The sequence below is a fragment of the Lissotriton vulgaris genome, chromosome 8, assembly GCF_964263255.1.
Source record: "Lissotriton vulgaris chromosome 8, aLisVul1.2, whole genome shotgun sequence".
Classification (NCBI taxonomy): domain Eukaryota; kingdom Metazoa; phylum Chordata; class Amphibia; order Caudata; family Salamandridae; genus Lissotriton; species Lissotriton vulgaris.
The window spans coordinates 1,059,824,416-1,059,851,536 of NC_141696.1; the positions used below are offsets into that span (position 1 = coordinate 1,059,824,416).

General features: G+C 48.1%; 1 protein-coding gene and 1 pseudogene across 2 annotated transcripts in view; one reads left to right on the top strand and one right to left on the bottom strand.

Annotated features, from left to right (window-relative positions):
• LOC147698289 (tudor domain-containing protein 3-like) overlaps positions 1 to 27,121 on the bottom strand; it is a 764,430-nt gene that overhangs the window by 15,065 nt on the left and 722,244 nt on the right. The window lies entirely within an intron of this gene.
• Positions 10,271 to 10,701, top strand: LOC147698290 (histone H2A.Z pseudogene; annotated as a pseudogene).

Consider the following 27,121-nt stretch of genomic DNA (forward strand, 5'->3'; position numbering starts at 1 on the left):
AGTTCAAATGAACTTCACTGCGCCATGGATATGTTAAAGAATGTATATGACAGGCAAACGTATTCATCTGCAGCTACTTATGGGACAACATTTGGAAACTCAGAGGGCAGTGAATCAGCACAGCTGGCGCTCCGTTGAGTCACTCATGAGAAGGCTTAATGTCTATGTTTTCTGTTCTTAAAAATAAATACATAGGTTTTATTAACCATCTGCCATTATGCGCATGAAAAAACAGGGAATAGAAAAAATGTCAGCCTTAATCACAAGTAACCAAAATAAAAATACCTGCAGCTGAATTTGGAATTAAGGCACACACTTGGCTTATGACTTGTATATGAAACTCATTTAGATATCAGTAGTACCTCTACTCTCAGAGCCATGCCGGCCCATGACCGGGACAAAGTCCATACAAGGGGCTGGACGGCCACAACAAGGGGCTGGACAGCAGCATGTGTAGGCAGGAGGTCGAACACAAACCACTCCAGCGCCAAACGGCAGCAGCAACTCCTAGGGGTCCGGCCAACAAAGCAGGAAATTGAAATGAAACATCCTGCCATAGCCTGCACTGACCGGGACCTGACCTTCAGCCACCAACAAAAACAAACCAAACACAAGTCTACAGGTAGATACGTGCTGGTGCAAATGGAAGCCTCTGTTCAGGAGACCATAACCCATTGGATGGAATACCGGTCACTTGGTGCGGATGCTCCACTACTTGTTTCCTGTAATGCCTCCTGAACTCCTTCCCGTGAATCTCTGCCTTATATGTATGCGCATCAGTGCTGTTCATCATGTGTCAGGCAGCTTAAGTGACAATATTTTATATTAATTAAAATCAATGCAGACCTGGCTCGCGGGCCGTCACACTCACGCAGACTCTCTGCACAGCAGACAGGCTAAAACAGCAGAGCCCGAGTGGCAGACTGCAAGCACCGCAGGCCGGCTCCGGGGGCCGACACCTGGGCTCACAATGATCCTGTCATCGTCATCTCTTCAGAGCCACCCGCCTATGCAGCCCAGGAAGGGCTGTCCCTCACTCAGCACAGCACTCGGATGCTGCGCTGTTGTAATTAAATGCAGCATTGCAGTCATCCTGCTTCACTCCTCACAGCATGTACTTGATCAAGCAGCTAAAAATGCGGGATTAATGCATTTTAATGCAGTGATGCGGATCACCCCATTAAAATGCGTAAGTCTAATGCTTAATGCGTGGTACTTGGCAGGATAAACGGCACAGCTTGGATATCACATGTATTCTACATATTGACATCCATTAAATCGCTTTCATACGGAGCAAGAGATCAAGAATTTAAAAGATGGCTGAAAAAAAGATTAAGGTGCGACCATATATTATATGGAATAAAATACCCCATCATTGTACGCTGCAAGGGTACTGCAAGCCAATGCAGAGTTGTACACCACAGAAAGGGAATTCAGTCTTCTCCCGTGTTTCTGTATGTGGTCACGACACACATTGGTGAAATGTGACATCCTAATAATGAGCAGTAGGAGATATCTTATTCAATATATCAATTTCCAATATACCCTTTAGGATAGTTCAGTGAGTTAAGTACTTACTGCTGAGATCCAAAAGCAACAAGCAGATAGTACTGTTGAATCCCGGCCGTGCTGACTCACCCGTATAAACTTCAGTTGTCAATTAGATTATAGGTTATAGAGATCAATATATTTGCGTGACATTATGGGTGCAAAACTATATTTTGAGAAGAGCCCAAGTTATTTTCTATTTTACTATATGTTCAGTAATTCTGACAAGAAAATGATAAAGGAATTATTCCTGGATGTATTCACGGTCTAGCCAGTAATGATGTTCATTACTCCTGCACTTTATGGTTCACAGGCCTCATTTTACAGGCTTTAAACATTGATCAGACTTAATTCCCTCGTGTTCATACCCTATTATGAACTACGATTAATACACCTTCCCTCATGTTTCCCCTGAGTCTCCAGTGGCTTCCTCCCAGCCCTTACTACTTGCAGCCATTACCTGAGACTAGCAGCTGATGGCTCTTTCTGTGGCAGCAATTCTATGTCAGGACGGAGGCTTCGGATTATGCCATTCTTTCATCGCTTTATTCTCTACAGCAGCAAGAAAAAATATAACACAAACTACTTTTCCCATGAACATTCGGGGAAAAAACAAAGTCAAACATGAGTCCTATCACAGTGTCCATGCACAGGTGTCTCCCATCATGCTCCGCTGTACTTGTCTCCTCCTCTTTCTTCGCTGCTCGCAGCAAGTTAAGTTGTTTTTTTCCTTCTCTCCTGGGTTTTGGGTTCTGTGTAGTGCGCTTTGGCCTTCGGCCAGGTGTCGGTTTTCTGTTGTTTCTTCACAGATTCCCTTCTTTAGTCGCGGGACGCCTAGTGCGCTCCTTACGCGATTATTTGCCCAGTAGTGTGCGGTGTGGTGGCTCTGCCGCCAGGGGCCGGTGTCTCGTCTGCTGAAGGGCCGCACTCAGGTGCTTCTAGAGTGTTCTGGCGCGCTCCTGTCACCAGCGGGTCCCGTGCCTAGCCTCCCGGCTCTGACACCCTGCGGGGTCGCAATTAGGTTTCCCTGTTTCTCTGGACGCCCTTTGGGTTGTATATATTTTGTCGAACACCCTTCGGGGTCGTAATTGTGCCGTTTCGGCGCGGGAACGCTTTGCCGGGGGGCGCCCCAAGACTCTGAGGGCTGAAGCGTTTCCAGGGCCTAGCCCGTTAATCGTGTGCCTTGGGCCACCCATATCGCTGGGGCACTCCAGACCGTAGAGCGCCCTGTGGAGGGTCATTTGGTTTTCCTTCTGTTCCCACTGCTTGAGCCTAATTTACCTCGCGATGCAGGGGAACGCGGACCAGTACCCAGAGGAAGACCCTCTGAATTAAGTCCCCTTGGACGACGATTTCTACCAGGCGGTCGATGACTCGATCTACCGCGCGGTGGACCAGGCCATGGTCCCCCTTGAGCAGCGACTCTCGGCGCGCCTGGACGAAGCTTACGCTAAGTTTGCCGCCCTTCTTCCGGCGCCGGCTCCGGCCTCCGGACCGGACGCATCCCCCCCCTCCTCCCAAGAAGCCTTGCACTGAGGGGGTTGATTCGGCGGCATTCGCTCGGGTGAAGAGCGCCTTCAAGGCCTTAGAGGACGCGCAACCTCCTCAACCTCTTCCTTCGGAAGTTCCTTCGCTTTCACCCCCTGCTATGTCTCCGGACCCACAACAGGACGACGACTCTCAGGACTCGGAAGAGGAGGCCTGTTCCTCCCGGTCGTGGCTGCCTTCTCAGCCCTCCTCCTCCGCGGGTCCGTCCGACATGCTGGACCCGGACGACATCGTCCACCCCAGGTCCTCCGAGTGGGTCCCGTGTGACAAGGTGGCCCAATACGTCGCTAATCGACTGAGGAAGCCGGTGGACAAGGATGCTAGGAGCCGCCTGCGTGCGGAGTGTCCCCGGCCCTCGTTGGAAGGTAAGGTGGCCATGACACCGGACATCGACCCGAAGATGGCGACCTTCCTCCAGAAGTTCGTCAAGGACCCCCGGAAGGGGATCGACAGGTCCTGGCGCACTTGCCAGGACAAGCTTTTGGACGCTATTGGACCCATGACCAAGATCTTGGATATGGCGGAGGAAGCCAAAGTGTCAGGCGACACGATCTCCCCGGAAGTGCTTTCCAACTGGGCACAGAGGGCCATCATTTTCCTTGGCAACGCCAACTGCGCCCTCTCTACGGAGAGGAGGCGTTCTCTCCTTATTAAGGTGGACCCCAAGCTGGGCGATCTCACCTCGTCGGAGGCAGGTGCAGTGGCCCAGGGGGGCTTGTTCGGTGACCCATTCATTAAGGAGCTAGGGAAATTCGTGGCTACCTTTACTTCCCTAGATCATGCTCAGTCAAACATCAAGAAGGTCTTCGCGCCTCGTGTTTTTGACAAGGCCGGACGAGGCAGGGGCCGCTCGTTCGGCCGGGGCACCAGCTCGGATAGAGGTCAAGGCTCCAGATGCGGCCAGTATCAGGACAAGGCCAGGTTCAATAATTTCTACCCCACGAGAGGGCGTGGAGGTCAGCGAGGCCAACAGCAAGGCGGTGGTCGAGGTGAGTGTGCTGCCTTCCGCGAGCTTGCGAGTGGGGGGGGCGGCTGGCGCAGTTCTTTCCAGCATGGGCCGCCCTTACCAGCGATGCTTGGGTGCTGCAAACGGTGCAGGGCTTCCAAATGGAGTTCCATGGCCGTCCATGTCAGCTGCAACGTCCTCGCCCCATTAAATTTTCCCAGCGCGATGCAGCTTTGGTGAGCGAAGAGGTCGCGGCCCTCCTCCAAAAAGGGGCGATTTGTTGCGCTTGCGAGCACCCCTCAGGTTTCATCAGCAATCTCTTCTTGGTGGACAAGGTCGATGGGGGCAGTCGCCCCGTGATAAACTTGAGAGTTCAACGAGTGGCTGGTGTATCGTCATTTCAAAATGGAGGGGATACATCTCTTGCGGGATGTCTTACGTCCGTCCGATTGGATGGTCAGACTCGACTTGAAAGACGCCTACTTGACGGTTCCGATCTTCCCTCCACACCGGCGTTTCCTCCAGTTCAGGTGGGACGGTCAAGTCTACGAGTTCACCACTCTACCTTTCGGGCTCTCCTCGGCGCCATGGTGCTTCACAAAAGTGTTGCGGCCAGTGGTAGAGGCCTTGCGGGCCCAGGGTGCCAGAAAGATAGTGTACCTGGACGACATGCTGCTCATGGACCAGTGCCCCGAGAGGCTACGGTCTCAGTTGCAGTCAGCGGTCAACCTTTTGCAAGGCCTGGGGTTCGTGATCAACGAGAAAAAGTCTCTTTTGGTTCCCGCGCAGTGCGCTACGTTTCTCGGCTTCAGCATAGACTCGGTGGCATCCACCTTGAGTCTGCCGGCCAGGAAGATGGCGAGGATCAGACACGAGTTGCACCAAACTCTAGCGAAGAAGCTGATTTCCTGGGGCCACCTGGCGAGGTTAGTGGGCCTGTTGTCATCTTCAATTCAGGCTATTTTACCAGGCCCCCTCCATTATCGCGCCATGCAACGCTTGAAGGCGTACCATCTCCGGAGGGGACTGACGTACTCTCAGTTGATTCCTTTATCGGACGACGTGAGGGACGAAATGAGGTGGTGGCTCACGCACATGGAGGCCTGGAATGGCCGTGCGATTTTCGGCTCCGCTCCAGATATTGTGATAGAGTCGGACGCCAGCCGTTCCGGCTGGGGTGCCAGATGCAGAGATTTCTCCACGGGCGGCGCCTGGTCTGCTCTCGAACAGTCCTTGCATATCAACTGCTTGGAGTTGCTAGCGGGCTCCTTCGCAGTGCAATGTTGGACCAAGGACAGGGTGCAGTCTTGCGTCCTTCTCAGGATGGACAACGTGTCGGCGGTCCGTTACATCAACCATCTGGGTTGTACTAGGTCCAAGATGTTGGCAGACCTAGCCAGGGACTTCTGGCACTTTTGTCTGGACCACCAGGTATCGGTTATGGCGGAGTATTTACCGGGTCGCCAAAACGAGGTGGCCGATTGGCACTCGAGGAATATCATGGACGCCAGCGTCAGGAAGCTGGATCCTGCTCTGTTCGCCAGGCTCTCGGACCTTTGGGGTCCATTCTCAGTGGATCTCTTTGCGTCCCGCCTGGACCACCAACTCCCGCGGTATTTCAGCTGGCGCCCCGACCCTCTGGCAGAGGCGACCGATGCGTTCCTTCGCCGCCAGTTAGCGCAGGTGGTGATGATCACTCCGTGGTGGAGGTCGCAAGTTTGGTTTCCGGTTCTACTGTAACTTTCCTGGGATTCTCCGATCCTACTCCCCCAGTCTCCCCACATTCTGCTGAATCCAGAGGGAGCGCCCCACAGGTTAGTCCAGGAAGGCTCGTTGCGCCTGATGGCGTGGAGGCTCTCCGGCGACGCTGGACGCTGCCTGGCCTTTCGAGAACAGCAGAAGATTTGCTTTCCAAGGCTTGGGCTGACAGCACGACCAAACGCTATTGATCAGCATGGCTCCGGTGGAACCGTTAGTGTGTGCGACGGGGTTTTGATCCCGTGGGGGCGCCTGTAGTGCGTGTTCTAAATTTTCTGGCAGAACTGTCTCACCAGGTCCTGGCTTATCGATCGATCAATAATTTCAGGTCGGCGATCTCGGCGGGGCATGACCTGGTTCAGGGATCCCCGGTTGGCGAACACCCTTTTGTCTGCAGGCTCTTGAGAGGTATACGGCTTTCCTTACCGCCGGAACCTCGGTATTCCACCCTGTGGGATGTGAACAGGGTGCTGAATTTGTTCCTTTCCTGGTAGCCGAAAAGGTTCCGATCTCGTAAAGAGTTGACGGCTAAGTTGGCCATGTTGTTGTGCCTTGTGTCCTGCAGGCGAGTCTCGGACGTACGAGCGCTGGATATAACGGCCAGGGTTTTTTCTCCTGAGGGGGTTTCTTTTACCGTCAGCAGGCGGACCAAAACGCATACTAGGGTCATTTCGTACCCAGCCTTTCAGGACTCCCCTAAACTGTGGGTGGTGCAGTGCCTTCGTGCTTATGAGGATATGACTGAAGATACTCGCCCTCCGGGTGAGCGGCAGCTGCTTATTGCCTTGCGAAAACCGTATAAGGAAGTTACTTCGCCAACGATCGCCCGTTGGGTGCGTTGGGTAATGCAGGAGGCGGGGATTGATACCAAGCAATTTGGGGCTCACTCTGCGCGAGGAGCCATGGCATCTAAAGCTTTTGCACTTGGGGCTCGATTGGAGGACCTGATGAGAGCGGCTGATTGGTCCTCGGACTCCACGTTCAAGAGGTTCTATTTCAAGCCAGTTATTGATGTGGCCCGGTTGGTGGTCGATAAGCTTTGAACTGGCATAATCCGAAGCCTCCGGTCCTGACATAGAATGAGAATTTGCCTAGCCTTGGTGCTGGTAAGTTCCAATTCTATTAAGGACTCGGAGGCAAGGATTATCCCCCCCCAGTGACTTCATGGAAGTGGACCCTCCCCGTATGCATAGTAAGTAAAGCGTTTATGTTCCTTTTTATAGGACGTACGCCTATTGCTCTGCGATGTAATGCTCTTCCTTTTTACTGCTGACGTTCTCTTGGAACGGGATGGATCTGATGGTGTGTTCTATTGCAGGTGCGGATAATTCAAAACAAGATGCATGAGTGGACTAAGGTTGAAGCTTCGCGCGAAGAAAGAGTACAAGTACAGCGGAGCATGATGGGAGACACCGGTGCATGGACACTGTGATAGGACTCATGTTTGACTTTGTTTTTTCCCCCGAATGTTCATGGGAAAAATAGTTTGTGTTATATTTTTTCTTGCTGCTGTAGAGAATAAAGCGATGAAAGAATGGCATAATCCTCGCCTCCAAGTCCTTAATAGAATTGGAACTTACCAGCACCAAGGCTAGGCAAATTCTCATTCTGCAAGACTGATTAAGAAGGGCAGAAAGACCCTTAAAATACAGAAATTATGACTGTACACTGAATTATGTTTTTCACAACTATGTCTTCGATAATAATACAAAACAAGCATTTACAATGCAATGGTTTTGCCTTTGTTAAAGTTAGAGCATTGCTCTTGACATTATTTTTGTTTATGTTTTATTTAACATAAATAAATGGCATTGTCATTTACAATGCCACTAGCTTTATCTCTCGCAAATGACACACACAAACACACACAGAGCCCCCCCCCACACACACACCCACACAGAGCCCCCCACACACACAGCCACACAGAGCCCCCCAAACACACAGCCACACAAGGCTTCCCACACACAGAGCCACACAAAGCTTCCCACACACACAGCCACACAAAGCTTCCCACACACACACAGCCACACAAAGCTTCCCACACACACAGAGCCCTCCACACACATCCACACAGCACAAGCAGGCAACAGGGGCACACGGAGGCACAAGCAGGCAACAGGGGCACGAAAACGGAGGCACAAGCAGGCAACAGGGGCACACGGAGGCATAAGCAGGCAACAGGGGCACGAAAACGGAGGCACAAGCAGGCAACAGGGGCACACGGAGGCACAAGCAGGCAACAGGGGCACACAGAGGCACAAGCAGGCAACAGGGGCACACGGAGGTACAAGCAGGCAACAGGGGCACACTGAGGCACAAGCAGGCAACAGGGGCACACTGAGGCACAAGCAGGCAACAGGGGCACACGGAGGCACAAGCAGGCAACAGGGGCACACGGAGGTACAAGCAGGCAACAGGGGCACACGGAGGTACAAGCAGGCAACAGGGGCACATGGAGGCACAAGCAGGCAACAGGGGCACACGGAGGAACAAGCAGGCAACAGGGGCACACGGAGGAACAAGCAGGCAACAGGGGCACACGGAGGCACAAGCAGGCAACAGGGGCACACGAAAACTGAGGCACAAGCAGGCAACAGGGGCACACGAAAACAGAGGCACAAGCAGGCGACAGGGGCACGCGGAGGCACAATCAGGCAACAGGGGAACGAAAACAGGCACAAGCAGGCAACAGGGGCACACGAAAACTGAGGCACAAGCAGGCAACTGGGGCACGCGGAGGCACAAGCAGGCAACAGGGGCACACGGAGGCACAAGCAAGCAACAGGGTCATGAAAACAAGCACAAGCAGGCAAAAGGGTCACAAGCATGAATTGTAATTTAGACGGGGGTGAAGTGGAGAACGGTCAGTAGGGAAGTAGTGCGGCTGGTGCAGTGGTACCAGGCCGAAAGGTGAGAGGGGCTGTCTGCACCCCAGTTTGGACAGTTTCCACTACCTAACAGGGATTGGTGGGAGGGAGGCGTAGTTCTTGCTTGCTTTAGGGCTGTTACTTCAGGGACGCAGTGCACGCTGCTGCCTGGACACGACAACAGGCAGGGAGAGGACAGGCTAGGAGAGGGCAGGGAGGGGACAGGCTGGGAGAGGGCAGGGAGGGGACAGGCTGGGAGAGGGCAGGTTGGGAGAGGGCAGGTTGGGAGAGGGCAGGTTGGGAGAGGGCAGGTTGGGAGAGGGCAGGCTGGAAGTGGAAAGGCTGGGAGAGGACAGGCTGGGAAAGGGCAGGCTGGAAGTGGACAGGCTGGGAGAGAACAGGCTGGGAGAGGACAGGCCTTTGCAAAAAAATAATCAGACTATTGCTAATCCCTCCAGGTTTCCATGACCACAGAGATACGCGAGGGCACCGGCAGAAAGTAAGGGCCCGTGGCAACAACTCGGAGGATAAAAGCAAGAGGTGGCTCCGGTGGCGCTTGAATTATTATCTGCACACACTCTGATATGTGGCAAGGTGCAAAACCAACTGAGCAACTTCACCACTGATGCACATACATGGGACAGCAAGCCGCGCACCCGGGATTTGAACTCGGGGTACCGGGGCAGGCAGATAGACTTCCTGAACTCGACATTTTAAATGAATTAGGAATTAGGCTGAAAAGCAGTCCTGCGATTGTTCGAATACAGTCCTGAGCGGGCCGTAATCCGGGGCCGCCTTTAATTATCTTTCCTGCGGTCATTGTGTCCTCCTAATTGGCATGCTAATGAGCAGGGGACAGTTGGGAAGTGGTTCCCAGACCTTGCTTGTGGTAGGGACAGTGGGCAGCACAATGGGATCAAGAGAGATGTGGGCAGGGGGCAGGATGATCACATCAGAAACGGTGCAGGGTTTATCAACTGGCCCCCCGGGGGGCCGGGGCCCCTGATCTCACAACCTGGTCCGTGGCAGGGGGCTCCTCATTAAAAGGCGGAGGTTTACATCCGGCCTTCCTAACAAAACGTACAGCTCCTGTTCCGCCTCCACCAAAAGTACGAGCAGTTTTATTTTAACGTAGTGCTGCCAACCCGTGTTCAATGTTTCTAAGCACTCCTCGTTTTGCACATAAGGCACAGCTAACGCGCAGTCCGTGTCACCTGTGACACGTCTAACTAGTGTATGCACGTCAACCAACCGTGCATTGCATTCTGGAACTTGTAGTTTTCCTTTTAACATTGTAAGTATGGTCTAACAGTCCCAGCAGACACCGTGTTCTAGTTTGAAAAGCCAGGGCTCACTTTCAGGCATAGCCATGGTCAGCAGCTGCTGTGGTCTTCTAAAGATCACAGGGTTTGTCGGGGGGGGGGGGGAGGGGGGGGGGGGGGGCAGACCACATTCAATAGTTCTTCTAATCTCGCACAGACAAAGTAAAATGCCTTCCGATTGTCATGCATGCGATCAGACAGAAAATACACTTGTCTCATGCAAGCCAATGTAATTCCAAAATCAAAGCATCAAAGCCTAGGAGTTACCTGTAGCCTTTAAGAGTGTTTTGAAATGGCTGGCGGTAAAGCAGGAAAAGACTCCGGGAAGACCAAGACAAAGGCTGTTTCCCGCTCACAGAGGGCCGGTCTTCAGTTCCCGGTGGGCCGTATCCACAGACATCTTGAGTCCAGGACCACCAGCCACGGACGCGTGGGGGCTACAGCGGCCGTGTACAGCGCCGCCATCCTCGAGTACTTAACCCCCGAGGTTCTTGAGCTTGCTGGTAATGCATCAAAAGACTTGAAAGTAAAAAGAATCACCCCACGCCATCTGCAGCTTGCTATCAGAGGTGACGAAGAATTGGACTCCCTCATTAAAGCAACTATCGCTGGTGGTGGTGTAATTCCACACATCCACAAGTGTCTCATTGAAAAGAAAGAGCAGCAACACACAAATGCAGTTAACTTCAGTGATATATCTACACGTCAATGACTTGCCTTTTAGTTCATTAGTGGTATTTTTGTCAGGTGGGCAGAGGCATGAATTTTTCTACCTTCCCGTTTTAAAGCTGTCATTTTAAAAAATATTGCTGAATTCAGTGATATAATTTGATGTATTAATGTGAAACACATCTGCGTGGTGAAATACACAATTTTGAATTTTGAAGAGCCTTTATCATATTTTTACAGTTTTTGTTGCAAAATGTTTCTTTAAAAGGTATAGGTTCCTAAAGTTAAAAGGTGTAGGAAACCTTATTTGCTTCTTCCCTTTTACTCCAGTTAGTGTAAATAAATGCTGGCCTGTTCATTGCACATCTTCCTGAATGTTACTGCTTGATCAGGTGAGCAGCAGCCCAGTGCAGTGGTTCTGCTGGGGGTCGCAAGTAAAGGTCAGGAGGGGCGCATACGGCTCCCGGGCCCTGCTTTGCGTAGGACTGTGTGTGACCACTTGCTGCTCCGCTGACAGTTTGGAATTAAACAAGATCATTGCTGCTGAGATGTGCATTGATTTGCAGTGTCAAGTCCGCACGCTGATAAAGGCCACTGAGCAGTCTGTCCTCCCGCGGTCGGTACCCGGAGTACCATTAATTGGGCAATAGGATCACCTGTTAATTACAGCGCCTAGAAACGGCATAAGCGGATCATATAGTGCTACATATGAAAATGCATTATTAAACTGGCAACGTCCTATCATGAACTGGCAAAAATCCAGGACGTCAGTAAATCAAAAAGAGACTAGCTAGGGATGGGGTTAGTATGACATTAATATTATTATTGTCATAGCGACTCTGTATTGTTTTGCCAATTAGTGGTGGCACCTGTTGGGTGTCTTTAGAAAGCCCTCACCCACCAACCTAGTTGGTGGCATGCTTCATCATCGGGCCCACCCAGTGACACCTAGCGTGTCCCGGGTGTGCTTCGACGCCTGATTACAGCGGAGCAGGTATGTCACTGTGTGTGCGGTGAAGGGTGTTTGAGTAAGTGAGGTTAAAACGGCTTGGCGGAGGTCCCAGGGGTGAGAATACTTTATTAAATGGGCCTCCGTCAGCGGTTAAAAATAAGGCTGTGGGACGTTAGAGGCGGGTTACGACCTCCTACGTCCTTAGAGTGTCAACATGTTTCAGACAGTGCCTTATTACTAATCTGGCTTTCTTCAGGACAGTAAAATATGTGTAGTTAAAATAGGGGTTGTGTAGTGTAGTCTATGTGTCTACACGCCCTAAAGTGTATATAACTGTGAGAGGGGGGATTCCCTTCTCAAGATCACCTGTACATTTAACATGAAAAGACAGGGACAAAACAAACATGGGAGAAAAAGAGTCACTAGGAAGTATTAATCATCTGTTATGACAGCCGGCTAAATAGCGATTGAGTGCAGGCTATGAGCGGTTCAAGTGTAATGATACTGGTGGTACCATTATTGTGAGATCGCACTAGAACTTCGAGAGTGAAGTGATTAAAAAAGCGGTATAATATACTGCAATAGTGAAATGGTGAAGAGTTTAGGGCGCAAGGACCATGTCTTACGCTATATTTGCTTGCTTTAGCTCCAAGGTTATTGAAGTGGCAAGGGGTGGCCCTATTTGGGAGACAAAGGTAGGACCACTAGGGTTAGGAGACCTGTAGGAGAAAGTTAGGTAGCGCTTACCTATTGTAGAGATGGTCAGCATACTCACAGGATTTCTGGCCAGCACCGGCGTGGGACCTGTTGTGCCTCCTTCGCAGAACCGGTAGTGAATGGCTGCTGTTGCCGGTTTTTACACTGGTGGCAATTGCGTAAGTGAGGGCACCTGGAGAGAGGAGTAATGGTGGAAAGACTCGCATTTGCGGGTCGTTATCGCGCTCAGGTGTGTGCCCTTCGTTTCGCGCTAGTGCGCGATATAGTGTGCATCTCTAGCGCATGCGCAGCAGTAAGGAGAGGTCAGGCGCATGTGCGGCCGAACTGTTGTTCGCGCATGTGCAGAAGCGCTAGCGCTTGCATCTGACACATGCGCGCATGTGCAGTAGAGTCAGCGCCTGTATCTGACACACGCATGCTCGCGCTTGGGAAGCTTCTCTAATGCCTCTGATCCGGTAATGGATCCATAACGAGGCCGATTATGGGGCGTGGTTTTTGGGCGCATGGGGCACATGGTTGTTCTCTAGTGTTGAGTTGAGAAAGGCCCGCTAGCCCCTAGTTGTACCCTGCTGGGGCTGGGGGGTGCGCAATGAAACATTGATCATAGGGGCACTGTGGGGTGCACACTGAGTCATTAATCGTAGGGGCAATGTGAGTTATTAATGAGACAGGGGTGCTCATCTGTCCTAGGTTCAGGTTCAGTGGGCTCACAGGACCGGGCAATATAGTGGTCATCAAGGGGTCAGTGAATTCCAGGGAATGGCATCATTCAGACCATCTGTAGCTGTAGACAGACGGTATATCTATCTTTGTTCTTTGTTTAGTAATTTTTTGTCATTATTGATCGGGCTAACAGGGATTTGCTCAATGACTGTCCAGGTAAAGTCATTGGGAGTGTGGCAGTGGGTGATAAAGTGATTTGTCAATTTGCTTATGTTTTTCTTACAGCGCATCGTGCTGCGATGCTCCGTTATTCTAGTCCTCACTTTGCGTGTGGTCATGCCCACATATCTGAGGCCACATGTGCATGTTAGTAAATAAATCACATTCTGTGAATTGCAATTGGTGTGGCTCCTTTGGGACCAGATTTTGTTGGGTTCCAGGTTCAAGGTTTTGGTGTGTGATGTCAAGTGGCAGACACTACAGTCGTTGCAGGGGTAGTGTCCGGTTACCTTGGGCATTCCCCATGCGTTGAGGATGGTATTCTCGGATTTTGGTGGTGGTTTTGGTCTGGTACTGACGAGTTGGTCTTGTAGGTTGTGGCATCTTTTGTAGGCAAACCTGGGTCGTTCCCAATTCCTTTGCCCTGAATTGATGATTCTCCAGTGTTTCTTTATTATTTTTGCCACTTCATTGGAGGCGGTGTTGTAAGTGGTCACACATGTAGTGGGTTGTGTATCACTCTCTTTGGTGACGTCTTCAAGTAGTGCGTCACGATTCTGGTTTCTGGCCCTCTTCTGGGTTTTCTTGATGATCGCCTTTGGGTAACCGCGGTTTTTTAGTCTGGTGGCTAGGTCCGCTGATTGTGATTTGTAGTCATTTACATTCGAGCAGTTCCTTCTAATGCGGAGGAACTGGCCAAAGGGTAAGTTTTCTTTAAGAGGCCGGGGGTGGAAGCTGGTGTAGTGCAGCAATGAGTTTCTCGCTGTGGGTTTATAGTAGGTTGTGGTTGCTAGGGTTCCGCCTTTAGCTGTTATTTCCAGGTCTAGGAAAGGGAGTTGCTGATTGCTGGCTGTGCAGGTGAACTTGAGGTATGGGTCTCTGCTATTTAGCCAGTTCAGGAAGTTGTCCAGTTCAGGTCGTGAGCCTTCCCAGATGACTAGTATATCATCGATATACCTATGCCATTTCAGTATATGGTGTCTGAATGGGTTGGCTTCCACATTGATGTTGGTACTTTCGAAGTGGTGGACATATAGTCCAGCTACACTCGGCGCGAAAACACTGCCCATTGAGGTTCCATTGGTTTGTAGGTAGAAGGTGCCCTCGTACTCGAAATAGTTTTCTTTGAGGGCGAGGGCTGCGCAATCCATGACGAAGCTCCTTGGTGTCTGGTGTGGCCAGGGGGATTCTTCCAGGATGTCATGTAGTACCTGTAAGGTGGCATCTTGTGGAAGGCTGGTGTACAGGTTTTCCACATCCAGTCCTACCAGTAGTTGTGTCTCAGGATCAAAGGTGATGTTGGTGATTACTTGTAACAGGTGTTTAGTGTCCCTGATATAGGTGGGGGGTTTTTGTACCAGGGGGTTTAAAAAGAAGTCACAGTATCTAGAGAGTGGCTCTAGTACGGAATTGATGCCAGATACAATAGGTCTACCCGGGGGTGGGATTACCCCTTTGTGTACCTTTGGTACTGTGTAGAAGTATGGCGTTCTGGTGTTCTCAGGGCAGAGGTATTCAGCCTCCTGTTTGGAGATGTGCTCATCATCTGCTGCCCTTTTGACAAGGGTGTGTACAGTGGTGCGTAGTCGTTCTGTGGGGTCCTGCTCAAGTCTGCGGTAATTCCGGCTGTCGCTGAGTAGTCTCCGACACTCCGCATCGTAGTCCGTTTTATCCAGTAGCACGATGCCACCCCCTTTGTCTGCTGGTTTGATTACTAGAGTGGGGTTGTTTTGCAGGCGTTGTATAGTTTGTCTGTCCTCCCATGACATGTTATTGTAGTGATTAGTTGGGTTGAGTTTCTCAATGTCATGATAAACCGCCTGTTCAAAGGTTGTTATTTCTGCAGGGAATGTGTCAGATGCAAGCGCTAGCGCTTCTGCACATGCGCGAACAACAGTTCGGCCGCACATGCGCCTGACCTCTCCTTACTGCTGCGCATGCGCTAGAGATGCACACTATATCGCGCACTAGCGCGAAACGAAGGGCACACACCTGAGCGCGATAACGACCCGCAAATGCGAGTCTTTCCACCATTACTCCTCTCTCCAGGTGCCCTCACTTACGCAATTGCCACCAGTATAAAACCGGCAACAGCAGCCATTCACTACCGGTTCTGCGAAGGAGGCACAACAGGTCCCACGCCGGTGCTGGCCAGAAATCCTGTGAGTATGCTGACCATCTCTACAATAGGTAAGCGCTACCTAACTTTCTCCTACAGGTCTCCTAACCCTAGTGGTCCTACCTTTGTCTCCCAAATAGGGCCACCCCTTGCCACTTCAATAACCTTGGAGCTAAAGCAAGCCAATATAGCGTAAGACATGGTCCTTGCGCCCTAAACTCTTCACCATTTCACTATTGCAGTATATTATACCGCTTTTTTAATCACTTCACTCTCGAAGTTCTAGTGCGATCTCACAATAATGGTACCACCAGTATCATTACACTTGAACCGCTCATAGCCTGCACTCAATCGCTAATTAGACATATATATTTAGACATAACAGATGATTAATACTTCCTAGTGACTCTTTTTCTCCCATGTTTGTTTTGTCCCTGCCTTTTCATGTTAAATGTACAGGTGATCTTGAGAAGGGAATCCCCCCTCTCACAGTTATATACACTTTATGGCGTGTAGACACATAGACTACACTACACAACCCCTATTTTAACTACACATATTTTACTGTCCTGAAGAAAGCCAGATTAGTAATAAGGCACTGACTGAAACATGTTGACACTCTAAGGACGTAGGAGGTCGTAACCCGCCTCTAACGTCCCACAGCCTTATTTTTAACCGCTGACGGAGGCCCATTTAATAAAGTATTCTCACCCCTGGGACCTCCGCCAAGCCGTTTTAACCTCACTTACTCAAACACCCTTCACCGCACACACAGGGACATACCTGCTCCGCTGTAATCAGGCGTCGAAGCACACCCGGGACACGCTAGGTGTCACTGGGTGGGCCCGATGATGAAGCATGCCACCAACTAGGTTGGTGGGTGAGGGCTTTCTAAAGACACCCAACAGGTGCCACCACTAATTGGCAAAACAATACAGAGTCGCTATGACAATAATAATATTAACGTCATACTAACCCCATCCCTAGCTAGTCTCTTTTTGATTTACTGACATATAAACCGGGGATCTGGACTAGCTATCTGGTCCTCTCTCTCCCTCTTGATTCTCGCAAAAATCCAGGACGCCCAGGCACCCACTGGAGCTGATTTTCGGTATACAGCAGTGCATCACTAAATGAATACATTGAATCAATGTGTGTTCTCTGCGCTATGCGGTGTGGCTTGAAAAGCATGCAGTGCAGCCTGCAGCGTTTTGAGCACCAGGGGTGTGCTCCGTCTAATATATGTGCTTCCATCTGACGAACCGCGGCTGGCACCAAGCCTTGGAAGAAGATGTGAGACCACCGCCCGACCTCCCGACCTCAAGGGGTGATAAGAAAGGGCGGTGTACGGGGGCTCGACGGCCTGAAGGTAAAAGCCACACTTCAAAGAATAGTCGAGAAGAGCAGGAAAGGGAAGCCTTCCTTTCATGACGAGTTTTCGAAGCATTTGAAAAGCTTTCTTTCGTATGGATAAGTCAGTGTGAGCACGCTTAAGATAAATACAGAAAAGAAAAGTCATACACAAAGCTTATTTCAACAATTACATTAAATAAAAACATTTCAAACAAGCACTACCTCTATATTATCACTAGAAGACAAAGCTTTCTTTAAACATTGCGGGAAGCGTGTGTGCGCGCTTTCGAAACCGATTTTCAAGTGTGAACAAGCATTTACAATGCAACGGAGGGGGGGCGGAAAGGCACGGAGAGCGGGAGGGGGGCGGGAACGGCCACACACTGACAGAGGAGGGGGGGGCGCGAACAGACACACACGGACACACTGACAGCGGAGGGGGGGGGGGTGGGGTTGGGGGAGCGGGAACAGACACACTTGGCAAAAAAAAACAAAGCACTCACACAAGCAGGAAGGCGGGTGCCGGCTCAATGCCGGACCAGATTCGGGGCCTTCCCGGCTTTTGGCTGACGTAGCGTGACGTCGCCAAAAGCCAAAAATTCTCGGGAACGCCCCCGAATCTGGTCCGGCATTGACGGACAGGCCCGTCTCCCAATGGCTAGCCTCCATTTATGGAGCTAGCCAATGAGCGAGTGGGGACGGTCCAGTCCTCACACACACACACATCATTAAGTTTTTTCTAGCGAATGCTTACTTCGTAAGCATTGGCTAGTCAAAACCTAAAAAGCATTCCCAGTAACACACATTATTTACCCCTACTCGTGTTACCATGCTAAGAATTTAATGCACAGTGGATATTACAAGTGGTGTATGAACAACCAAATGAAATAACATAGAAGTGGTTTACATATGTGCGGTCACACTCTTCATTCGATCATAGTCACTACACAAAGGCAAAGAAGGCTTTTCTGGGTAGCTTTAACAGTAACAAGTAGGTGGGGAAGGGAGTTGGGAGGGCAACACGTTTGAAAAACTAACATTACTCAGGTATTACTCCCATTATTCTCGCATGACCTGTGGGAAACAGATTTGGCCAACTATCTACTAAAATATGCTTTACCAGGTATGGGTCCCCTGCTCAAGAAGGGCTTTGTTATCCGATTTCCAAGCTAGGTTTAGCAGAATGGCTCCAAACCACTGGTTTGCAGTACTTGCACCAGTTTGTTATGAATGTGTGTATTTTGTTTACAGACTTTACTGTTAACACAATTCAACACGCCTTGTGGAAACTTTGGCAGGTGGAGGGATTTCTAGGTCCCATTCAGTGGCTGTTTAGCCATAAAAATTGACTCCGCTACAAACTTGCTGGAGGATTTCCGGGTCTTGGGTTGCAGCATCATCTCCGTCATTCATGTCCCAATTACGCATGCTTTACTTCTGCATGCGACTAGGTCTGTTGCTTTCCACCAACATTGAACAAGTCTAGAATCCCACATTATAGGAGGCAATCCTTCATCCAAAGAAGCTTGTGGACCGAGCGTTTGAGGCACCTGGGTAAAACTGATGCATGCGCTTATGTATGAGAAAACGCAATTTAGTTAGTTAAGTTAAAATAATTTAAAATGGGAAATTACTTGAAATTTAACAAGGTAGCAATAAGCAGCCACCCACTCTAACTGTTGATGCCCAACTTACATCTGCCTCCTACTTCGACTTAAAACAATCCTTTTCCACCCGCATATTATCTTTAATTACCCAGCACAACAGTCACCAGCATTCAGCCCCCTCGCCCCCTTCCCCGAGGCAACTCCATGTGTAACACTATGGTTCGGTCGACTTACATTCCCATGTTAGAGGTGCTGCTTAAGTCAGTAAACCAGGAACAACCAGAAACGTGCCTTTTTCAAACTAATCTCCTTTGTGTGATACACATGCTCTGGGCCGGACTGTGCCTTAAATGTGATCAATAATTAAAATTCTATGTAGATCACTTTAAGTTTTATAAGAAAACTATAGCTCTTAGGAAATCTATTTTCTCAGTGCTATTGCTGAAATGTCACCTCATTTTTGATAGTTAATTTGTTTTTCCATCCTTAAAAACAAATGCCATCAAAATAACATTTAAAAAAAGTTTTGTTGTTTTAGGCAAATGCATCAACAGATGGCGTCCTTCCACCACCAAGACATTTGTCATGTATGTCCCTTAGCAATATCCCCACAGGTATGTACGCTATTAAGCTTTTACAATTGTGAACCCCTTGGATATGTCATTCCGTCCAATGACAACGCACCTTTATTTCATTCAAGTCATCATAATGTTAATGAGATCTTCCTAAATGTTCCACTTTGTAGAGTTTCATTAAAAGGAATTTTTCATCTAGTTCTAAATTTGTGAGGACAAAATAGTGCCAATACCTGCTATTTATAGCAATGTGAAATGGGAATACTGCAGAATTAAAGACTACTTTAAGAACATATTCATAATTATGTGTTCCAGTTTTTATTAAGGCAAGGCATATGCCTAATTCATATTAATATTGTAATTTAAGTACTGAAATAGCATAGATCTGAATAGAGGGGTGAAGAGGGCCCTTCATATATGTATTGCTAAACTGGAGAGGCAGTCCTGGTTATGATCTAGGAAGGACCATTGTACATTTTTGTCCATTTCAACTGAAACTTGGAAGCTGCATCTCTTCCTAATATGAAATGCTATTTGCACATGTATTAATATTTGGTGGTATGCTATGGTATATAATGGCTATAGGATACATGCCTTTTCTGCATGGTCACTAGATTTTTCACATTTTTCTGGATTCCATTATTTCAGTTATTAACACTCTATGCACTGTGGCACTGCTATTCAATGCAGGCCCGGACTGGCCGTTGCAGGCACCGGCCCTGATTCAATGATATTGTGCACGTGTTCTGCCCATAAAATAGTACTGTTAAAATAGGATTCATCCAATTGCCTCATTTAACTTTCCTGTAAGTCCATGATAGCGGACACAGAAAATGCATCAATGGCTTGGATGTTAAATGTTATATGTGGGCTGCAGTGTGTAGGTACACCTCGTAGTATATAAACATCAATATTGTTTGGCTGCAAAGAGCATTACTGTGCTATGCTGTAGTTTAAAAGTACTGTAGTGACACATAGAAGGGAATCATGCATTTGCTATAGATGAAATCCTAATAATATATCATACATAAGTCACCTTTAAAGTTTGACTTGCTAGCCTACAAGGCTGGGTGCTAACATTTTAAAAATGCAACATATCAGATATTGAAAATAGTGTGCCCTAGTTAGGCCTGGGCGGAGTGCCACTATGCGGAACTCAGCTGAGTGACCAAAAACCTCTGCCACGCTATGTAGAGTTCAAGAAGCGCCGGAGTGCGTTAGGTCACAATGTTTGCGCAGATTATTAGCACCAGATGTTTGTCTCGCACTGGAAAATCAATGCGAATTGAACCAGGCGCAGCGCAAGAGGGCTCTACTTCTTTTTGCCGCTTGAGTAGATTTGCTGCTCGAGCAACAGCTTCCTTAACGCAAAAGGAAAGTTTCTCAACGTGACCACCTGCATTGAGAAATCTGCCGGAAGGTGGTCTGGGATAAGATTTTCCTCGCTCGCCAACTTAACGTTGGCGAGCAAGGAAATAACTGTTAGCAGAATTTCACACCCAGGCCTATCCCTAGTATCGATATTAACCAAAAGCTATTTTCAGTGTGTATGTAGGACCAAATGTCCATGAACAAGCTGAAGTGTAAATAAAATGCTTATTTTACTGCTCCACTTGGGGAATCAGATTTTTGATGATTTGGGTGGAAAAGTAACTTTTAGAATGCGTTTGCGCTGCTTGAAAGAAAAATGGTTCAAGCCAGTTTACCAATTAGCCCCACTCCAGAGACTTAACACACATTCCTATCTGGCAATTAACAGCCTTGCTCTCAAAGGACAATGGCTTAGCCTAGCTTCAACAATAGAAGGAGGAAAAACCAGTTAAGGTTTTGACACTGACAAAGACCCTTCAGATGTAAGAAGGTGAGTCAACTTAGATTGAGGACCTTTCCAAATTTCTGTAGTAAACCAAAGAATAAGTGCTCTATAAAGTGGTTGGGAGCGGAAGTAAGAGATAGCTAAGACTGGTGGAATCACAACTGGTGGAAACGTAGTTCAGCAGGACGTCCACATTTGGTCTCTATTGTCAAATGGGCCCAAAGTTGTAAAGGAGTACCAAAACATTAATTTGAACACAAATTAAATAGAATTTCCTGCAGGGGACTCTTCTCGGTGCTTCACTCTGAAACCACCCAACCAATATTCAACAAACACTTAGAGTGCAGTAGCGATTCCATCAGTCGATGCTTTTTCTTGGTTTGGTTAAAATCTGTGGAGCCGTTTGGGAGGGATAAGCCAACATGTGGGTCCACGTGTCAAAGGATGCAAATTGTTGTAACTATCTGTGATCTCATACGGCATGGACAAAAGGTACACATGCAAAACCCTGTGTGCAAGCAAATTTGACACTAACCAGGATTCTCCCTTTAATGCTTGCAAACATTGGTATAAAAAAGGAAAGCAGCAGAGACGATGCAGAATTATTCATAAGTCGGTAGGAAAGCCAGCATCTTGTGTATCTCTTTCCCTGTGATGTTTGACAAGTCTGGGAGAGAGGAAAATAAACAAGCCCTTTCGCTCGCATTCCCCTGGAATTAGTCAGGACCAGGGTGGCTATGCACAGATGGGTGGCAGAGGTAACTAATTTCTTCCCTGGCCTTGTCTAGGGGATATTGAGGGGAGAATCTATACCGTCGAAAAACGGAAAGGCAACTTAAAGAGGCTGACATCTATCTTCATCTTGTCAAAGGAGGTTTACATAAGCCCCAGTCTTGTCCACAGGCAAAGGGAAAAAATGGCTCTTCAACCTACCGCGCGGGTGGGTGGGGGGGTTGCTTTTCACTTAACCAACCTTTTCTTTGTCATGGGCAAAGGGGGATAAAATTCGACCTTATGTCCTTGCCTTGCCCAAGGGAGAGTGGAACATTGACTTAACCCATCACAGTGGCCAATTGTGGGGACTGTCCAACGAACACCTCTTGAACTCACCCAAAAGCGAGGGGTTGGTTTAAAACATTTAACTAAAAGAAAATGCTCCACAGTAGCCAGTACAGCGGAAGGTCTCGATGGAGCGGGCAGCAAGCACCCCCCTGATCGCTGTGTCCGTTGACCCACAGCAGTGTAAAATACACATTTGTCATGCTTGGTACTACAGAAAAGAAAGACAAAGAGTTATAAATATAACTAAAATTAAGAAGAACGTAGAAATCAAGAACATGACCTACAAGATTTTCTTTATTATCTGTCTTTGCAGATAGAAAAAAAAACAATGATTTTCATTCATAAAGTGAAAAGTGTGATAGCACACATATATGCTGCAGATTCAGAACATGACTTGTGCACATGCATACAGGCCAAGCACAGAGTATGGCACATGTGCAGAACAATGCACATTCCTCTTTCACAGAGAGATGCGCAGTTACCCCCCCCCCCATACCTGTTAAGCTATACTTGTTAAGCTACCACTCCGTAAGCGAGTTCAGACCTGATGCAGAAGGTATGCAGAACAAGACGACAGGTAACATCTCCCTATGGGACTCTTGGGAGCAAACACAACGTAAACCATCTGGTCTACACCTGACCAGTCACTTCATTATTAAAGGAGCAGCAGGCTGGAACCGGCTGTGCAGCCCCCCTCTTTCACGCAAGTCTCCTAGGGCATTGCGACCTGACTGTAGATGTGCAATTACTATTTTTGAATCTGCCTCCAATTGCACAAAACACATACAAACAGTTGTAGCTCCACAAAAATAATCATGTATGTGAAAGCAAAATAAAGTAAGGCTAAACCTCAAACGCTCATTTATTGCCATCTGTGCAGTGCTGCAAACAGCTAAAACGGATTCCCATTGTTTTTCATCAGCTTGCAAACAAATTCATTTTAAGAACTTTTGACAATTAAAGGATATTAGAAAGAAAACTGTAGTGGTATCAAAAAGCTATGCAGAAAGACTGATGGCGTGTGGTGTGGTGACATAGTTTTGTGCAATGGCAGCTGGTAGGGAACGGGGCGGGGAGTAGAAAATAAAATAGAAAGAAAACATACTTGCTTGTCACGTTGAAAGCCACCTACCCCCTGCAGCCTCTCCTTCAACGCAGGACACACTCGGGCTTCCCTAAGCCAATCACAACGCAGCATTTAGTGTTGTGATTGGTTCCCCTAAGCCAATCACAATGTTGCAATGCAGTGTTGTGATTGGTCTGAGCGCCGTGGTTTGGCGCTCAGGCAGGGAGTGGGAGCCTGGACATGTTCCTCACCTGGCTGTGTAATACAGCCTTGTGAGGAATATGCAAAGTGCACACTACTGTTAGGCCAGGCCAAGACGACCCGCCAAACAGTCATGCGCACTTAAGAGTGTGCAGACCACTCCTCCCCCTGGCCCCTGCTCTGGTCAGCCCCACGCTTTCCCACAACTAGGAATTGAAAAATAAAATGATAACATACCGTTATTCTTATTTTATTTTTCCTCTGCACTGCTCTTAAAGTAGTGGGGTGACGCTCCGCCGCCTTAGCGGAAGAGCTGCCCCTGGCATTGTGGCCTGGCATAAGAGTACATCAAGGACGCATGCTGCACAGAAAAACTATTTTCAGACAGCCATGGAGCTTAAGAAGCACACAGCAATAGTACAATGCTATATAATGTAAGAAATCTATTATAAATATTTAAAACCCTCACGTGCTAGCATGAATCCCATACCAGGGCAGTGAAAAAAGACACTCCATGTCAATGTAATATAATAAAATTAGAGGAAATAGGACAACTCCCACACACTCAAAGGTGGCCATCCTACTCACAGCATCCTGATATAGGGAATAGTGAGCGTTGCTTCAATTGTCAAAGTGTGTTATTCTTTGCTTTGTTAAAGATGGCACACTGAAATCATGACTATGGATACCTGCAATCTTTTTGCACATTTACTTCTTTAGAAACACATAAAAGTATATTAATTTTAAATACACAAAGATAAGAGGTTTTGTGATGAAGTACACCAAATTCTGTGCATTTAGTAACAATCTTTCAGAAAAGAGGTATAATTGAATATCATCACTTGAAGGGTGAATGTTAACCGAAGCACAATAGCTGGATTTTTTTTTTGCGTGCGATGGAAATTCTGACTCTGCCAAACAACAGCACCAGTTGATGGATTATGTCCTGGGTGTTGTTTGATACAGCTTGAGACAACCAAACAGCCAACAGAATAATATTGAGACGCAAACACTTCTGTGGGATGATCCAAAATGTGATTGACAACGTCTCAAGTTAAGGGCTAATGGTTCAAAAGAAAAAGAAGCCAATGGCTAAAAGAAGCTGATCCAAATGCCCTTACAGGTAAGGATAGACTATAATATGATTGCCGTGAATAGCGCAAGTGCTGTACACTTCAAAGTAGAATAAATATATAAGCAGCTACTCTTTTATAGGGTTTAGTTAGCAATACAAAGACAAAAATATAATTTTTTTATTTGAGATAAGTCTAAAAATAGTATCCTGCCCCTTTAAAAACTACTCCTAGTTATTGAAATGGAAGACTTATAAAAACCTATCTGATCTTCAAAAACATAATTTTTAACAGAGAGGTTGGGCATTCTGAGGACACAGATGTGGAAAGGGGATGCTGGACGTACGTGAGGATTTCTCTTATTAACAATTTTATAGGGAGGGCGAACCCCATTAGAGATGATGGTTCTCTAAGCCAGCTCTGCTACACCCTACCTGAATTCAACAATAATTGGGCGCATCCACTTCCTTCCTAAGAGCAATCCCATCGCCTGACCTTAGCTGTGGAAATCCACAAAGCCTACTGAGGCCCTCACAGAGCCTGTGGTACCGCTGGTCTGGGCTGCTTGCAGACGGGCCTACGGCGCTGCTCTGAGTTGCGGCTGCTCCCTCTGCAGGTCAGCGATGACAGGGTGGGCTCCCAGGCGCTGGTACTGTGGTCAGTAAGCCTGCCTCCAGCAACCGCCTTCCCGCCTCTGTTGTGGGACTACCTCAGGGAAGTCTACCGGTCTTCCAGGTAGCCATCTTGGTTTGGAAAGCCGTCCCAGAGATTTGTTGGGTGCCAGCTGTTCCCCACTGTATAACTCCCCATAGCAAACTTCAATAGACCAAGGTTTCTGCTGTTGGGTCCTATCCTGGGCTCCTATATACTGACCCTCGAGTGCTTCCCTAGTTCCCAGGCCCACCAGCCACCACCTACACTGCTGTGTTTTATCTACTATACTGCTGCTCTCACTGCACCTGAAAGGACTATGTGAAAGCCCACCACAAATTTCCCCGCCAACTCAACTTAGAGGCAGTATTTAGCCAACATCCACCACCCATACATACTGCTCCTGCCACTATGGAGTCCACTGCACTTGACATGATCCTTGTGGAGCTTAGACAAACGAAGGCGGCATGACTGCTATGGAGCAGTCTACAGCGGTGGTGACTGCATAACTCAAAAGCAAATGCTTCGCCTTCATCTCCTTCCAGTCGAAATTGGCGCACACCAGTGTGAGGGTATCGGACTTGGAGGCAAGACTGGTCCGTGCCCCGGACCTGTGCTCAGAAATGTGAAATTTGCAACGTTGGGTAACGGGCCGGTGAGATAACATCCACCTCTTCAGGGTGCCTGAGAAGGAAGAAGGGCCCCACGCTAAATAAAGCTCTTCATATAGGCGACTGCCCGTTACACTGAGAGACCTGGTCAAGCAAAGCCATTCTCATGGTGGACCAAGTGCTACAGAATGGAGCCTTTAACTTATTTGTTTCCCTACAAGACGACTTCTGTCTAAACACCGGGCAGCAATGTAGATACCTACACCTATCTCTAAACAAATGGAGAGACAGTGGAAACTTCCTAATTACAGCACCTAACTCAAATTCCTCCAAAGTATTTTTATGAGAATAACAAGCCCTAGAAAGTTTGTGTGGGCCAGATGTGTGCACACTGGTTAACACCCACTGTCACAGTGTAGGTTCAGTTAAGAACTTGCTGAATTAATACAAAAGAGCAAAGGTGCACCACATAAATCCAAAGATCTGATATCAATAGTCACAGACGTAAGTTTCTTATAGTTGTGATTTTCTTTATTCCAAAAAACAGGACAGGTGCACAATCAAAACACGATTGCTTGCAGCCGACTCGTTTCGTCCTCACAGGACTTCTTCAGGGCAAGGTTCTTAGAGAATATGCATGTACGACAAAGGATTTTCTCAAAATAGATGCGTATCCAGACGGTCTTTAGATGCAATATATTAGTAAGCCAATGGGTCATCTATGTCTGCAGTATTGGAATCACTATATATATTCAAAGTATTTAGAATTCTGCAAGTGTTCCTTACTAAGTCAGGTGTGACTCTGGAAGTATTGGAGGAGGGTGAGCTGAAGGCGAAATATCCCATCAGGGTAGACTCTTAATAAAGTCTATCAGGTATAACATCCTCCTCCCTGATACCGCATCGCGTAGTGGTTCGACTTCCTTCCTGGACCCGGGGCGTGTAGAAAATCACAACTATAAGAAACTTACGTCTGTACCTACACCCATCTCATTTGGGTCCTACAAGGCTTTAGGATCACTACCAGACCCCCTCCACAGTGCCATGATCGATGACTATTTGAAACACCGGAGCTCCCACACAGGTGTGGTGTTGGGAAGTATAAAACGTTGCTCGAGGAACACCATTTGTGGTCACTCTGGTGATTTTTGCAAGAGAAATGGAGTAGCACGCAGGGCAAAGAGCACTTAGTTTTATGTTGAGGATTTCATCTCAATCATCATCTGAGTTTCTTCAAACTCTTATAGGGCTGGCATTGATACCCCTATGATCTGAACGGCTAACCTAGCCTATGACTCTGCTTGCTGGTGATGTGCACACCAACAGGGTAACATCAAGCACTTTGGATACTCCTGTGATTCACTTGAAGTGTTCTGGGACAGCGTCACTGCCACCATGAACACCTTGACTGATTTGAGTTTACGACAATCCCCGGAGGAGGTGATTTTGCTTCATGACACAATAGCCCAGCCCAAGATCACTCAACACACCAAATGTTGGATAGATACAGCACATTCGGTGGCCACAATTGCCATCCTGAGACGTTGGAACCAATGGTTGTCACCAACACACTGATTGGAAGTGTGATATAGCTGTTGCTGAATCCCATGAACGGATCATTTATTAACTACAAGACCAACTGGACATTTGAGGACACATGGTCTTCCTTCCTCCGCCGACCATCTTGCTCTCGGTTGCCTTCCTTTCTTCTACATCCCGCCTCTTTCTCCCGAAGCACTGATGTGTACCACAGGAGCAACACCCGGTGAGCACATTCT